This window comes from Dermacentor silvarum, chromosome 10 (assembly GCF_013339745.2).
Source record: "Dermacentor silvarum isolate Dsil-2018 chromosome 10, BIME_Dsil_1.4, whole genome shotgun sequence".
Lineage (NCBI taxonomy): Eukaryota > Metazoa > Arthropoda > Arachnida > Ixodida > Ixodidae > Dermacentor > Dermacentor silvarum.
In genome coordinates this window covers 67,244,650-67,259,777 of record NC_051163.1, presented here as the reverse complement: position 1 = coordinate 67,259,777, position 15,128 = coordinate 67,244,650, and the positions used below count along the sequence as shown (strand labels likewise).

Below are 15,128 nucleotides of genomic sequence, written 5' to 3'. Positions count from 1 at the left end.
GGCCTGCCGTGTCGGGCGCGTTGCAATGGGAGCGAATGTGACAGCAGTAGTTGCATTGTCGGCCACTTGGCTGGGCCGAACGGCGCTAGTCATCGGCGATGGAACGCGCCGTCGGCTGGCACGCGCGACGGCGTTCCAAGCGCGTTCCTGACGCATTTACTATATGCCGATGCCAGACAACAGCCCCCGATGTGTGGCGCCGCGGCGGATCACACCGTTTTCGATGCACGCGGCAGGCCGTACCTTTTTTTTATCGAGCGGCCGTGCCACGGCGAACCAGCGTGACTTCCGGAATGACTCTTCGCGCAGCGCATAGAGTTTCTAAATAAAAAACCTAGAGGGAAAAGTGGCGCTAGTGTCTACGGGGGTTCTCCTGAACGTCGCCTCAACCTACATGGGAATGATGGGAAGTACAGGCTTCGGATTGACTTCTGTCTTGAAACTGGTGGCGTTTGCATGCGGCGCAGTAAACGAAGCTGTATTAAAACATTTTCGTGCAAAAATTAATTTTATTTATGTTGTGTTTTATATAATGCATAATACATTGAATAAAGTTTGCATGACTTTGAGATTGAAGCATGGTTTACCACCAGGGTATGCATTGTTCTGCCTGATTTAGCGCCATTGAATAATTATTTATTTAATTTCACAACAGCAATAACAACCGTGCATGTGCTTATATAAAAATACTCATCAAATATTTATGGAAATAAAAATTTTGTATTATGAGAAAAGTGTTGCGCCTTTGAGAGAAATGTTACAAGTGTCGTCTGCTACGACGCCTGCTCGCTGCGAACGCGGGGAAAGTGAACTTTTCTCGCAGACGGTACGCACTTGCGAACTCTCTCGCTCTTTCGAAAGGCTGCATCGGCTGTCACGATTGATGAACGCCTTCGAGTACTTTTAAACACATCTGCTGCAGTGCTATCTTAGACGCTTGTGGCCTCTTACGAGCATGCTTTACTATATTTTATGTTGACGTACCGCTTCTTCTGAAGTGCGCGCCAGCAACTGTTACGTCGTGGCTTTGCGCTTACCCGTTTTGCGACAGCAGACTACAGCCAGGAAACAGCAACCTTTCTTACCACAAGTAAGTTTGTGTTCTCAAATGTCCTGAAACAACCATTTCAATGAACACATGCAATGAAGCCCTCAATCAAATTTGATTGTCAAGCCAGTAGAAGAGCAACTATGTAGCAAACAAAATGCTTTATGCAAGCAGTCAGCAGTCTATCCATTGCACTCTGCATCATGAGCAAAAAAATATTACTGGCAGCTTAATTAAACACCCAGCATATGTCTGCAGCTACACTTAACAGCTTTAAGGCTAGCAGCATGTACAAGAAGCCAAAGTGCTGTAGCAAAGCAGAAAGTTGCATCTACGTACTGACCACACAAAAAACGACTGAACGAAAGTTGTTAGGTGCAATGGTAAGAGTCAGGAAGAGAGCAGTGTGGATCAGAGAGAAAATGGGGAAAGCCGATATTCCGTTTCATATTAAGAGAGAGAAAAAAAGGAACTGGGGCAGGCCATGTTATGCATAGGGCATATAACTGTTGGACTATTACAGTTACCGAATGGGGTGCCAAGTGAAGGGAAGCGCAGTCGAGGTCGGCAGAAATTTTGGCGAGGTGATGAAATTGGAAAATTTGTGTGTGCAAGGTGGAATCGGCTAGTGCAAGACTGGGGTAATTGGAAATCTCTAGGAGAGGCCCTCGTCCTGCACTGTACATATAAATAGACTGGTGATGATGATGATGACTGACCACTTTCTGCACTTTTTGTGTTCAATAAACAGGTTTCCAATTGACAATCCCATCCTCCTGCAAAAATGGCTTCAAGCCATGGGTCTGAGAGGCTTTGCTCCAACCAGACGTCATGCTCTGTGCTCTGCCCACTTCGAGCAATCTAACTTTTGCGGTGGTCTACAACGACGCCGACTGCGTGAAGGAGCAGTGCCGACTTTGTTTCAACCAAGCAGTGACAACACAAGGGTAGAAGTATGTTTGTTTATTTCATTTCAACTTTCAATTTATTTTCACTGCATACCAGGGAAGAGAAAGGTGTAGCAGATCCCAAAACGTCAGTCTCTCTCAGGTCCTAAAGAAACATAGAAAGAAATTCACAAAGATTGTTAGCAGCTGCGAAGAGCAAAACTGACATTAAAGAGCAAAATTTATGAATATATGTTGCACAATATAAATGTTCTAGCAAAACATGGCAAACCCCTCCAGTTCACAGTAACGATGATTTCACATTATGTTTTTGTCTCGAACTCACTATGTTCATGCGAATGAACTTATCAGGGAAGAAACTGTCTGATGGGATCAAGAATACTGAAGAGTACTGTCACAATTTTTGTCCCCTTTTCTTTCTTTGTATGTCTATTCCAATCTAATAACCAAGGTATAAAGCTTCAACCCCTCAGGCACACAAGCAAAAATTATAGGTTCCTTTGACTTGAACACTTGCAAACACATGCCAAATTACATGTGTCTTCATACCACTGGTAACTTCACAGGAACAGCATGTGTGACCTTGTGGGATGTCAAGCTAGTGATGCTTGTGCCAATCACCAGATGAAGCATACACTGAGGCCACATTGCCAAATTACCCCATCCTAGCCATATCACATGAACCATATTCATGTTCTGAAGAAAGTGAGGGGGATGCTTTAAGTTGCAAGAGAAGTGATGGCAAAGAACAGTATAATTCAGCCTCACTGCATACATGCTGCCCCACAGGACGAGAAGGCTGGGCTAACTTCAAAGGGCAGAGATCCTGTCATTCCTGTGATGTCACTGTTGGTGGACACTGCGCTTAGGATGTTTTAAAACATCCTAAAACATCCTAAAACATATAAAAGGCAGATATGAATCATTCTTGTGCACAGTATGAGTTGAAGTTTCGTATCATGATTACTGGGTCAAATGGCATCTGATTTTCAAAAAACTTAATTTTATAACATAATCCTAGGTGAAAACTAAATTTAGCTAAGAACTATTTATAGTTGGGGAATTCAAATTCAAGGGCGGTTAAGAAAAGGCCTCTGGTTAATATATACAACCTGGGGCCGTATTCTGAAACGTTCCACGGTAGTTCGCCTTTCGCCCTCAGGCGAGCACTGATTGGCTGGTTGAGCAAAATTGAATGAGGTCGGGCTATATAGTATGCAACTGCAAACACCAACATAGACGATTGTATGGCCGATTTTATATGTGCTGCAATCAGAATTCTACACAGCACAGATAAACAAAATTATAATTAAATCAAAATTGCAATTGCCTACAGCGACCAATTACTGTCCTACCAAAACATTAAGTAATTACAGAAACTAATACATCTTACTTTACCAATATTTTCCTCGAAAAATACACTAAATAGAACAAGCTGGCCTTGCTGTTTTAGTACGTCCACTGAAACCCTTCACACACGGATGAACTTTAGTAACACAATATTTTATATTGTTATACTATGCTACACTATTGTTATATGCTTTTTAATATTGTCTTTTGTCTTCTACCCTCGATTTCTTGTGAAGGCATCAGCAGCAACACTTGAAGCTCACTCGATGTGTTCACCGGAAGGATGGGCAGCGTTGTAATCAACCAACACGTTGTGCACAAGATTTTGGTTGCTCAATGCTGTGTTGCTCGCATCTAGGTCTTCTATGAAGTGCACACTATGACATAGTTGCCGGGCCTCAAATGAGGAAGCGCATGAAAACACGGACACGAGAAGAAACGAAGACGAAGACAAGCGCTAACTTTCAACAACAAAATTTATTTCGTCTGTCTTACTGTGTTTTGCAAGCAAACCAAAAAACTGTGCTTGATTGTCCTATTTTCCTTTTGCTACGATTCCTTCAACTGTCAATCTTATGTAAACCCTGGCAACATTACAAAAATGAATGACTACAGCGACACATATACACACTGCATTTATGTTAATACTAATCTCTAAACTAAAAAGTATAAGGAGTCAATTTCATGCGGACATTAACCAAGTTAAATTGCAAGGAGCAATGACAGCACGACACCACCACACACTTCCAGGTTTTGCAATGCACCAATTTTATGAGCAAGGAATTGGTCAACCTCATTACTATAGTGTTTTTCTTTCTTCATCTGAGCTACAGTATTTGAAACGCACCATTTTCTTTTTCAGTTATCACATGCAACATTCTTCCGTCAGTCAAGTGGCACTGCGTTAGTAAACTAGACAGGAAAGTAAGAGCAATCGCAAGCTGAAATATAAATGAAAGCTGCAAGCTTTCATATAATTATGAATGTTGTGCGCCGGAAACGTATGCTGCATACCCCCATAATCTAACGAACGTAGCTGGTACAGATTTCTATGGGCTCGTGTAAAAGCGAGCGTACTTTACACACTACAACGGAACCACAACCGATCAGACATCCCACACGTAAGCCATCACTAGATGCAGCATCGCGACGCGTTACAATGATCGCATACGCCGGCCCGATCAGTCATCCCAGGAATTTTAATGAAATCCGCCACTGAAACTTATTTGCGGGGATATGCCACGTTTTCTACGTGCTTTAAAGGTTTTAAGCAGAGAAGATGTGCGTAGTACTGTGCTTTAAAAATAATTATGGGGTTTTACGTGCCAAAACCACGACATGATTATGCGGCACGCCGTAGTGGGGAACTCCGGAAATTTGGACCACCTGGGGTTCTTTAACGTGCACCTCAATCTAGTACACGGGTGTTTTCGCATTTCGCCCCCATCGAAGTGCGGCCGCCGTGGCCGGGATTCGATCCCGCGAGTACTGTGCTTGTATGTTACCTTCTTTTCGATCTTCTGAAGTTTGATAAAGCGGCTACGGCGTCAACCTAACACACTTAACAAAGCAGGGTCAAAACAGTCAAAACACGTTCTCTCACCTTTTACGATGCCGTCGCTTTCTCGTCAGGGCTTCGTCAACACGCCGCGACACAAGCATCGTTCCAGTCGCTTGCTCAGCACGCTATCGCCATAGAATAAAGAACCCTATCGCTACTTCGAGCGACCGAACAAATACAGAGAGCTCGAGAGTTTTGCGCCGCACTGCCCCACTGCGGATTGTAGCAACTGCGCTTGGAGCAAAACTAGCGAAACCAAAACTGACAAAAAAATACCTGTAGACTAGTTCGCCAGTCAACAGAATACCAATCCGTAGCCTGTACTTCCCATCATTCCCATGATAGTTGAACGATCGCAGCGCCACATTGCCCTCTAGTTATAGTAATATGAAACTCTATGGCGCAGCGTGCAGGCAAGCCCGTGCAAGCTGCGTGCTTTGTCTTCGTCGTTCCGCGCGTTTGGTAGATAAACATGGCAGCCGCGACGAAACGCGCAGGGACGCGCGGCAACTCGTACATCGTTTGGTTGCGCGCCCTCTTTCTCTATCGGACGCGACGTGACGTCGAGTGAACGCGGCGCATGCGGACGCTTTCCAACGCGTACGTCTGGTTGGGGCTTAGTCAGAGGCCAGTAAAACATTGCATAACGTTGGCTCGGCGTTTAGTGCTCGGACCAGAGCATCCACACAGCAGCAAAGTGGGAACGGTATAGTGTGCTTATAGTGTGCGCGTATGCAACTAATGCTAGAAGCAGAACGCTGCCCCTGCTCCACCACTGAGATGATTTTTCTTGTTGTTGTTGTTGACCTAAATGATTGTGACGTTGAGCTTAGCGTTCACGGTGTATCCAGTTCGCTACGTCGATTTTGAAGCCAAGCGCACATCACGTGTCCGGAGACCCTGCAACCCTCCGCGGGCAAGCCATGCATGTGCCGTCAGCGGGGCATCACGAGAACGGTGGTGGCGAAGGTGTGAGTGGAGCTCGAGCGTCCGTTTAATTGTTGTCGCAGTAGAAATGGCACCATATGCGTTACCAGTGAGTGAGGGGGCTTCCCACAATGCCAAGCGGGCGTCCGCAATTAACTAATTAAACTGCACTACACCTACGTCTCAACTCATCACTGCCCTTCTTTTCATATACCATTGGGCCAGGGGGGCAGTCGTAATTGCTCAAAACCAATGAGTTTGCCGGTGCCATTTTTTTAAAAACTTCTCTCTACGTCCCACTCTGCAAGCGAATGGTTCATCACGAAAACTTCTTGTGCCGTCACTCCGCACGTCTTCCGTCACTTCGCACGTGACTTCGCACAATCTACGTGACAAAGCAGTCGTGCACTTTCGTCTCTTCCTATTTTATTTTTAGATTACTTTATTTTCTTAGTTTTCTTAGCGACAATCAACGCCCGAGTCTAGCTGCAAACCCTGGCTTCGCTCTGTTTCGCACCATCTCCGCAATGCCCACCCGAAAACACAGAGTGCGCGTGCACTGCCGCGCCCGCGGCAATGAAACGCACGGCCTAATGATGAGCCGCGCTGTAATTAACGACGCGCGCGGGCGCATATCTCAGTGGAGCCCGCTCATTACTTCTGCGAGAACGGAGCGCTGCTATGGGATCCGCGCGAAACAACCGACGCGAACTGCACGGCGGAACGAACAACAAGAAAGCGACATAAAAGAGCGCTCTTCAAAGCGCTACGGTTTAAGCGAGCCCGGGCAACAAATGCCACGTGCGGGCGCCAGTGCACAGTGCATGGGGCTCCCCTTCGTCGCGGTCTCCCTGTCAGCGCTCCGATTCGTCAAAGCGGCGCGTGTCGGGGTCGCAGACTGCGTGTTTGGCTCGCGTTCTCGCCTACGGAGACACTGTGTGCGTGTTGGATGATACGTTGCCTTTACAGCAACTCTAGAAAATTTGTTCGCGTTCTTGTTTTAAAGGCGAGGCTTTCTTTATGAACCTTCCCAGACTTTCCTGATGACCGTGGATGCTGTGTGTGTGCTGGTGTTATGCCAAAAAGGCCATATTTTGAAAAGAATTGAGTTAAGTCACCGATGGTAGGATCGAGCCTCCATCACTGGAGACCGATGCTGAAACCATTTGGCCACGATTACACTTATACTTCTACCGTGGCAACGCCCACTAGCTCTTCGAGATGATCGCAGCGTGTGTCACATTGCGTAGCACGGACGTGTGAGCACATGCCCATACGTCAGCTTCCTTTACGCCCCCCCCCCCCCAAAAAAAAAAAAAAAAAGCAGGAATGATAAGGGGAAAATTAGAGCATTTCACTAACCTCTTCACTAAAGCTTCTCTTGACATAGGTCATGGCCTCCGAGACTTGTACGTGCTGGCAGGTTTCTCTCCGGCCTTCTCATTCGTCCTACTCCCCGACAAGAAAGTGTAATGAGACGCGAGGCCCACTTCCCCAAGGTGGCGCTGCTAGCCGAGGGCTCTGGCGGCCGCAGAGGCGGCCGTAGAAGGCAGAGCAGGCGAGATATCAACGTGCGCATTGCCTCTCGTTTCACGTGTTGAGCAACATTTTTCACAGCGTATATCCCAGGCAAATGTTCAGCTCTGCCTCATGCTCTGCCACGGAAATTTTGCAGTCTCAACCGCTTAGCCCTCTCGTGCCTTTATTTTTGCCTGTAACCTTTCTATATCGTTATCCAGTGATTTTTAGCATTTGTAGTGCGTACACAACATATTTTTGTTATTTATTTTTCCAAAAAATCATGCGTGGGCTCACATACCATCCAATGTCTGAATTGGTAGCTTAGTGTAGTTATGGCAGAGTTTAGTTGTCTGCCTCATTTTTCTATGTTTGACAGGGAAATATATACTTATTTAGGTACATATTTATGTTTCTTTCTTAATCGAGAATTCAGTCGTCAGTCAGCGCTGGTGTGTGTTCCCCTTCTTGTCTTTCGTCTTTTCGCGCTGTTCCCCTGTCGAGCATGTACCGACTAGGCCAAGCCTCTACGGTGTTGCAATTCATTCTTGCTATGTCTTGTTTTCTCTTTTCTTTGCTTTTTTGCAAGGCTGTGACTCAGCACTTGATACGGCAATGTTCGCGTTCGTACGCCTGCGCTGTAGTGCATTGGTGCTCGTATAACATTTATTAGTTCCTTCCCGTGCGTGCTTCCTGTTTATGCGTTAGCATTCTTTAGGTACTTCATGCATTTTCCCTCAGTTATGTGATGACGATGACAAAACAACCACGTGACATTGCTTAAATGAAGACAACTGTGTGACGATGATAGCGTGAAGAAATTCGGATGACAAAGCTGGAATTACGACGATACAAAGACCAAGACGGCATGAAGGCCGCGAATACCTACCTAGTAACCCAGGAAGAGGAGGAAAGAAAAAGACAGAAGGCAGGGAGGTTAACCGGAAAAACGTCCGGTTGGCTACCCTACACCGGAGGAATGGGAAATGGGAACACAAAGATGACAGGGAGAGAGAGGAGGGAAGGAAAGAAGGAAATTAGCGGTGAATTTGCTGACGCGTGGGGTTTTGCACTTTGAGTCAAAGACGTTCACGCAAGCCCGTTGTCCTCGTGAAGCACAAAATTGCCTTCACCGCTTTGTGGGCCGACGGGCGATGGAGGCGGCGTTCCAGAAAGTTATTGCGACCACTGGGTCGGAGTAGAAGGCGGGCCGGCGACACCATGACGAGACTCAGATCACGAAGCTGGAATGACGGCCATTAACGACCACGATGGCGTCACTATGGCGATGTGACAATGAATGCATGACGAATGTGTGACGGCGATGGCGAGGCGACGGCGACCTTAGGAGTGCGGGATGACAATTAATGCTGGAATGACGGCGAGGCAGCAAAGTCCACGACGGCATTGAAAAAAAAAGAACGAAAAAAAAGAGCTGTACATTTTCGTAGTAGGCTTTGAAACAGGAAACAGCGATCAGCGGACGAAATAGATTCTCCATGCTTCTCTGGACATCAGTTCTGGCTAGCACACTTATCTCGAAAGAAGAAATAAATGTCGCGGAAACAATCGACGCCGATTTCTAGTCTATATAATATAATAGCCAAACGCTTACCGAAAGCTATTCGCTTTATTAAACACATGACGCCCTTGAAGGCATGTGAGCTGGTGATGATGATGTTGTTGTGCGTCGCTTCTATCACCTTTGAGCACGGTATCAAATGCTGGTAGCGGCGCGTCTGGTGGCAGTAGGCTATATCAGCGACATGTATCGATATGGCATCTAGGGTTTTGGACACGTTACGCGGAAGAAGTTCGTTTGTTGCGAAGTGGCTTGGTCTCCGAGTGCACATGGCTCATCCGGTACTTCCTCGTGAGGTGCTGTTGGTGGTTTCCCTCTGATATAGAGCAAGTCGGCTTCGATATCACTGTGCTTGATGCGGCGTTGTTTCATGCTGTGCAGCTGACGAGAAACCCGGTGGTGGACCACGCGTACGCGACAACGGGGGGAACGCGGCAGATGGTTCATGGCATGATTCTTGCGGGGTGTCGATAAGATATATATATCTTGCTGGGGGTGCGTTTGTGCATCGTGTTCTCGCGATATATATATAGCTGTAGCTATGTGGGTGACTGCGGCGACACAGTGTTGGATAAGGAGGTACAGGTATATAATATAGCTATATATATATATATATATATATATCTATATATATATATAGCTGTAGCTATATGTAAAGCTGTACATATAGCTATGCATCTATGCCTATTTGTCATGTGTGTAGGCACCAGCGGCGTGAACGCCATCTTGGAAAGCAACAGACAGCCTCCTCTCCCGCAGCCTCCACAGAAGGAGAGAGACTGGCGGGAGTAGAGGAGGGCCGCGCTTCTCGAGCGCTTGTTTCTGACCGCCTATCTGTGTCCACTGTTCCTCACATAGCAGTAGCACGTGTCTCGATTCGTGATTTCTCTGTCCCGTCCAGAGTGCTGCTGAGCAGGGTCAGTCATTAAGAAGAGAAACGAGCTTTCTAGCATCCACTGTTTCTTTCAATGTTTCTTCGATATGTCGATGTTATTTCGACATTTTCTTCTACCTCATGTCCAACAAACTCTCCGTGTACCCAGCAAACTGCCACCAATCGCGACGGACGAGGACATCCATCAATGAAACGTTATCACACAGCTATGCGCTCGTAATTTTGAACACGTCGGACGATTAAACTAATGGTGCGTTTTCTTATATGTGGGAGACACTCTACATATAGAATATAAAGTAATCCGTACCATATGTCATGCAGTGATTCATGCGTGAAACCGTACTATTGATATAACTTCTTCGATGTTTCTTCGGTTTCTTGACCCACATCGCGGCGAACGAACACGTGTACAATGTAAACGTTAATGGACAGGTCTTCGTTGCAGAAATAAAGTGCTATGACTGCTTGAATACTTATGACAAACGCGTTCCATCGAGGGTTGATGACACCGTGCCTATGAAATGCCGATCTTACTGTTAAGCCCAGGGTTTCCCAAGTGGCTTCTAACCTATCGCATTGTCTAGCCCGAAAGCGGAAAAGCGAAATTTATTAGGTACGGGCCGCTCTCCACGTGCAGCTTGCAGCAACCTCGGTCACCCAGTGATATTAAACGGCAAACTTTTGCGCAGAACAATCCACATGTGCATTGCAGACACGTACAAAACGAAAAACTGAAAACCATAAACCGGAAAAGTGTGGGGAAGTTTCATATGTATTCATGCATTTCTTTTTTCTTTTCACAAAGAAGAGCGTCAGCGCAGTTATTCTGCTGCGAGGTGCTTGATTTATTTTTGTGACCTGCTCGCGTAGCGCATGGCTGTTTCTCCAGTTTAAGCCACTGTTACACGCACGTTTACGCATGCTTCGATTACTTTCTAGTTTTAAATATATTTGCTGCTTGAGGTGTTTAATTTATTATTGTTTATACATTATGTATTCAGCATTGTTTTGCACATTTTCTGCTTTACAACGCCCATGGTTCTGTTCTCTTGAGAGCCGAGCTCTTATTAGCCACCCTGGACACTTTGCCTGCTATACCATTGTCCAGTTTCAGTCTTTGTGGAAATTTTACTTGAGTTCAGTAGTGTCTGTCGCGAGACGGACCACTTCTCAAAAGCTGCATGGAGCCAATATTGCTCACTCGAAAGCGCTCGAGGAAGTAGCTGTTCAGGAAAATGGTAGGTTTAAGCGGCGTGAAAAATGCGCAGGTCTGTGCCTCTGGAGATAATCGGTAGGCAGGTCAGTTAACTGAAAACATACAGCTCCATATCTCCTTCCATATCTCCATGGATTTTTCTGTACAAGGGTTCGCCGTTTAAGATCACTGGGTGACCAAGGTTGCTGCAAGCTGCACGTGGCCCAGTGGAGAGCGTGCACGTGCCTCATAAATTTCGTTTTGCCATTGTCGGGCTAGACCGTGCGATAGGTAAGAAGCCACTTGGAAAACTTTCAGCTGAACAGTCAGATTGGCTATTTATAGGGACGGAGTCATCAACCATCGATGGAACACGTGTCTCATAAGTATTCAAGCAGCCACAGCAGCACTTTCTTTCTGCAACGAAAACCTGCCCACTAACCTTTACATTGTACACATCTTCGTTCGGCGCAATGCCGGTCACGAAACCGAAGAAGCATCGTAGAAGTTATATGAATTGTACGGTTTCACGCATGAATCACTGCATTAGATACGGTACGGATTACTTTATATTCTATATGTAGAGCGTCGCCCACATTTAAGGAGACACACCATTAGTCTTAAGCGTCCGACATGTTCAAAATTACGAGCGAAAAGCTGTGTGATAGCGTTTCATTGATAAATGTCGGTTAGTGGTGATGGGCGGCCGTTTGCTGGGTACACGGTGAGTTGGTTGGACATGAGACAGAAGAAAATATTGAAATAACATTGACATAACGTGGAAACATTGCAAGAAACAGTGGATGCTAGAGAGCTCGTTTCCCTTCTTAATGACTGATCCTGCTAAACAGCACTTTGGACGGCAGAGAGAAATCACGAATTGAGACACGTGCTTTCTGAGAAACAGTGAACACAGATAGGCGGCCAGAAACAAGCGCTCGGGAAGCACAGCCCTCCTCTACTGCCGCCCCCCTCTCCCCTTCTGTGGAGGCTGCGGGAGAGGAGGGTAGCTGTTGCTTTCTCCGACGGCGTTCGCATAGCTGGTGCCAACACCCATTTGACTAATAGGTGTAGATGTATAGCTATATGCATAGCGATATACAGGCTTGTTCATTTTGAAGTTTACAGAATTTTTAAAAAGTCGCCTGTGGCAGGTATAATTCTTATCGTTGAACTCGGTTATTCGAAGAGGCGGACATTAGTAGCATGAGAAACCGAAACACATATTTAACTAATTAACAAAAATTGACTAACAAACTTCTTAGTTAATTACTTTACGACACATATTGCAATGCACTAATTGTAGCCGGTGAGTTTGCAAGAAGCATCCACTTGAAATTATTTTCCAGGGTGACACCAATTTCGAGATATCATTTCCCAAAGTGTGGGACGAAATGCATGGGCGTTCCAGTTACTTTTGTGCTTCAATGAATAAAACAGCAATTTGTTAAAAAAGTAAGTGGAACACCAGTGCATTTTTACGGTGAGTTTGATGGCGCACATATTCAAACTAATGTCATTGTGGAACTTCATTCCAAGTGGATACGCTTGACAAGCTCACCGGCTACAATTCGTAAATGCACACGCGAAGTCCTCTACCACATCAACCGGGGTGGTGAAGAACGCTGCAATATGTGTTTGCTGCAATTAACTAGCAATTAACCAGAAAGTGAATTCTTGTTAATTAGTTGAATATATGTTTTGATTTCTCGCGCTAATAATGCTCGCCTCATCGAATAACCCAGCTAAATGAGAACAATTATGCTACCTGCCACAGGCGATTTCCGAAAATTGCGTAAAACTTAAAAATGAACATCCTGTATATAGCCATAGCTATACAGAACCCCCATCTGTAGCTGTAGCTATATGTATAGCATGTGTATATGTATAGATGTATCGATATAGATGTGTACTGCCGCTGCATATATGCTCATTAACGTCTCTTTTCTCTATGAAATGACGCAACGAAACAACGAAGTCTACCTAAATATGCTCACTGTAACAAATACACCCCTTCAAGTGCGTGATTTATTTAATAAAGCGAATAGCTTTCTGGAAGCCTTCGGCTATTAGTTTAGGCTAGGAATCATCGTCGATGGCTTTGGCGATAATTTTTTTCTTTTTTAGAGATACGTGGGGTATGAGGGGGTAGAACTGATGTGCAGCGAACCATTCAAGATCTGTGTCGTCTGCTGATCTGTGTTTTCTGTTTTATAGCCTACTATGCAAAAGCAGTGTTCCTTTTTTATTTGTTCGCTGAAACATAACGCCTGCTTCTACAGTTTGTAGCGATTAAACGATGTCTTTTTTTCTTGTACAATGCTCGTGCGTGTAAGACCTGGCGACAATGCTTGTCCCGTTAACTTTGTGCTTTTGTTCTAGCCTAAACCTATCGTAGAAGAGGCCACCTTTGCAAGCTCGTTTCTTGCGAGATGAGTACCAATCCGCGGAATTTTCTAGGCTGCTTCTGGTTATTTTTCATATGGGCATCCCCCAAATGTCTTGTTGCAAATAAAATTTTCATCGGATCGTTGCAATCGATCCAAATCGCAGCGTATTAAGCAATAAATAATGATTCCGAAAGTAACTACAGCATGAATTGCAATTTAGCAGTCCTATTATACATCAGATAAAAAATACTGCGCTGGACAAAGTGCGATGGTCAAAACAATTACCCTCCAAGTAGCTTCTAAATCTTAGAAAACGCTTCTTAAGACTACAAGAAATTTAAATTTGTTTAAATTGCAGTTTTAAAAACACTCGTAATAATTAGTGCAAATATGCAAGCATAACATCTCCAACCAAAGAACTGCTCGTGCAAGCGGTGGGCCAAAGTGCTCTGACTTAAACATTTTTTTTCTTGCCTTATAAACGTCGGCAACCTCAGTTTCCGTACCAATACGTCCTCTTTCTCCGAATGGCGGATCAGTCCAGCGAAGTGTCACGCAGGGTGATGAACGTCGCTGTTTACGTAACCATGGCTTTTTCCATACCAAAGCGTAGCATTCATTCACTGGAGCAAATACATCGATCACGCTGTACCATGTTCAGGCACAGCGGGTGAGTTAAATCAAATATGTGGGTAATTAAAAAAAGTCCAAGGATACCTAACGAGCTCCCCTTGCTAGGGAGTGGATTCGTTAGGTGTCCTTGAACTTTTTTATAATTATCCACGCATCGTTAACCGCGCGAGAGACGGGGAGGCTGCCCCCACCGGTAGGGATCACCTGACACGCTACAATTATGTAGTGAAATCCTTCTACTTAGAGCGTAGGACTTTCCCCGGCCCGGACAGCAAGCTATCCCGAGTGCAGGCCACAACTTTCTGCCTGCTACAAACCAACACTTACCCCTCGTTACACCGTTACAGCAAGATCTACCCAGACATTTACACCAATCCCACGTGCCACATCTGCAAAACACAGCCAGACTTCGCCACATGGCTTTGGGGACTGTTCACAACCAATACCCACACACTAACCCACGGCCTCGCGGATGCCACGCTGGCCTGGAGCTTCCGACTCAAGAACACACTTTGCGCGACCAGCCAGCTGCGAGGCGCGATAGAAGAGCCATACCTGACGCCTCAGTGGAGGCTAGGCCAGCACCTCCTCTTGCTGGTATTAATAAAATTTATTCTGTCAGTCAAATACCTAGCACTCTTGTGTGTGAATTGCGAAGCATAATGTGTAGCCACGTCGCAACACTCGGCTACGGAAGATGTGGAAGTTGTTGAACCTTACCATCAACGTTTTTTGCTTTCGATTTTATTCGAAAGAGCGTAGTAAAAGCAGTAGTGGCTCAGAAAGATCAGCAGTTGTCTCGGCGAACTTCTCGTCAAGAGCCAACGCCTTTATCTGTATGCCTGGTCTGTTCCAAGCTTGGCAGCTTTTAAAATCCTCTCTCGAGTTGCGCTCGCTCTTGGGCAGAGCCATAACTGATGTCGAATGTCCGCTGTAGAAGCTGCGGAGAAGCACACTTTGTGCACTTCACTGGGCCTCCAGCTGTTGGATACCACTCCCAGGTGACGGATAGGGAAAGGGTCACCCCAGTGTGTGTTTTGCGAAGAAAGACTTCCTCGATCAGAGAATGGGAAAGGAACAGGTACAGGCGGACTAAGACGCTTGGATGCTGACGAAGAGGT

At 45.7% G+C, this 15,128-nt stretch overlaps 1 long non-coding RNA gene across 1 annotated transcript; it reads right to left on the bottom strand.

Annotated features, from left to right (window-relative positions):
• Positions 1-1,763: 1,763 nt before the first annotated feature.
• LOC125940937 (uncharacterized) lies at positions 1,764-5,238 on the bottom strand. Its single transcript, XR_007464094.1, has 3 exons — positions 4,910-5,238; positions 2,725-2,851; positions 1,764-2,101 (listed from the first exon to the last, which is right to left on the bottom strand). It is a non-coding gene; the product is annotated as an uncharacterized LOC125940937 (long non-coding RNA).
• Positions 5,239-15,128: the final 9,890 nt, after the last annotated feature.